This window comes from Miscanthus floridulus, chromosome 11 (assembly GCF_019320115.1).
Source record: "Miscanthus floridulus cultivar M001 chromosome 11, ASM1932011v1, whole genome shotgun sequence".
NCBI lineage: Eukaryota > Viridiplantae > Streptophyta > Magnoliopsida > Poales > Poaceae > Miscanthus > Miscanthus floridulus.
Genome location: NC_089590.1, coordinates 72721890 through 72723641, shown reverse-complemented (window position 1 = coordinate 72723641; position 1752 = coordinate 72721890). Strand labels below are relative to the sequence as shown.

The following is a 1752-nucleotide window of genomic DNA, read 5'->3' as shown; positions in this document are numbered from 1 at the left end:
CTCTCTAGCTAGCTAGAGCAGTTAAGTGGTTTGTTAATTACACTTATCTGCCATCAACATGTTGACCCTAGCCATGTGCAGGCGATGCGAACAATCCAACAGAGGAACATGCATGGAACCAGATCTCGCTGGTTGCATGCATGTACATCATTTGGCTAATTGGCTGCCTATAAATAGGGCAGTAGAGAAACCAAAGCTCACCCACACAGCTCACAGTCTCACACACCACTTCTCATCTACTTGCGCCCTCTCCCAATCCCTTGCAAAACCACGACATCCTAGCAGCAAGCCACAGGACTCCAACAACGGCGGCTATGGCTTCCAAGTCCCAGCTCCTGTTTTTCATTGCGATTGCGGCTCTAGCCTCGATCATCCATCCTTGTGCATCCGTCGAGTTTCACCGCAAGCTCTCCAGCTGGTCCAGCGGCGGCGCGACGTGGTACGGCGCCGCCTACTGGGGCTGGAAGTGATGGTATGTGTCTAGTGAGAACTGACAACATATATATAACATAAATTTGGCTAAACTCATCAGTCAGCATGCCTGTGTCAAAGAATTACTTGCCTCATTATTTCTCAACGATCGACCTGATGATACACGTAGGTGGCGCATGCGGGTACCAAGGTGCCGTCGACCAGGCGCCGTTCTCGTCCATGATCGCCGCGGGGAGCCCTTCCATCTACAACTCCGGCAAGGGCTGCGGCTCTTGCTTCCAGGTGCGTGTGCACACTTGTGTGTATGTATCTGCTGGCTGATGACGCATATATGATGATTCGATCTAACATGGTTTGGAATAAATCAACGTTGGCACAGGTCAAATGCACCGGTAATGACGCGTGCTCCGGCAACCCCGTGACCGTCGTCATCACCGATGAATGCCCTGGCGGTGCGTGCCTCAACGAGCCGGCCCACTTCGACATGAGCGGAACGGCATTCGGCGCCATGGCGAACCCCGGCCAGGCCGACAAGCTGCGCAACGCCGGTGTCCTCCAAATCCAGTACACCCGGTAGGAACGAATTCGATCGCTCACTAACTATAGCTCGTTGGCTAGCTGATCGGAATTAATTATTTGTCCTCTCATGGACAATACACGGCTTTTGTGTATTCTTTCTATTGGCTGACGAATTGAAGCTCGTGATGTATGTACGTACAGCGTGCAGTGCAACTGGCCTGGCGTAAAGCTAACCTTCGTGGTCGACGCCGGTTCGAACCCGGAGTACTTCGCCGTGCTCATTAAGTACGTGAACGGCGACGGCGACCTCTCCGCCGTCGACCTCATGCAGACCGGGGCCGGGGCGTCGTGGGCGTCCATGCAGCCGTCGTGGGGCGCCGTCTGGAAGTTCAACGCCGGGTCGGCATTGCAGGCGCCCTTGTCGATCCGCCTGACGTCCAGCTCCGGCAGTGCAGCTCGTCGCCAGCAACGTCATCCCCGCCGGGTGGACGCCCGGCGCCACCTACCAGTCCTCTGTCAACTACTAATAAAACCAGAATTATTCTCTGCAAGTATGCATGCATGCATATCTGATCAATACGCAGCATGCACATATATAAGTTGATATAAGTCGTCGCGTGTGTAATAGCTGTGTACTGTTTGTGTGTTTGGACTCTCGCTTGTCACAACAGTGGTTGCATGCTTAAGCTTGGCGAAGGTGCATGCAACAAGCAATAATGGCAGAGGCAGAGCAGGAGGAGGAGGCGCAGATATACGAGTATAGTTCTCCCCTCTTCGGCGCTAGTCAATGCCTACATATAT

At 53.6% G+C, this 1752-nt stretch overlaps 1 pseudogene; it reads left to right on the top strand.

Annotated features, from left to right (window-relative positions):
• Positions 1–314: 314 nt before the first annotated feature.
• LOC136491202 (expansin-B15-like) lies at positions 315–1752 on the top strand (annotated as a pseudogene).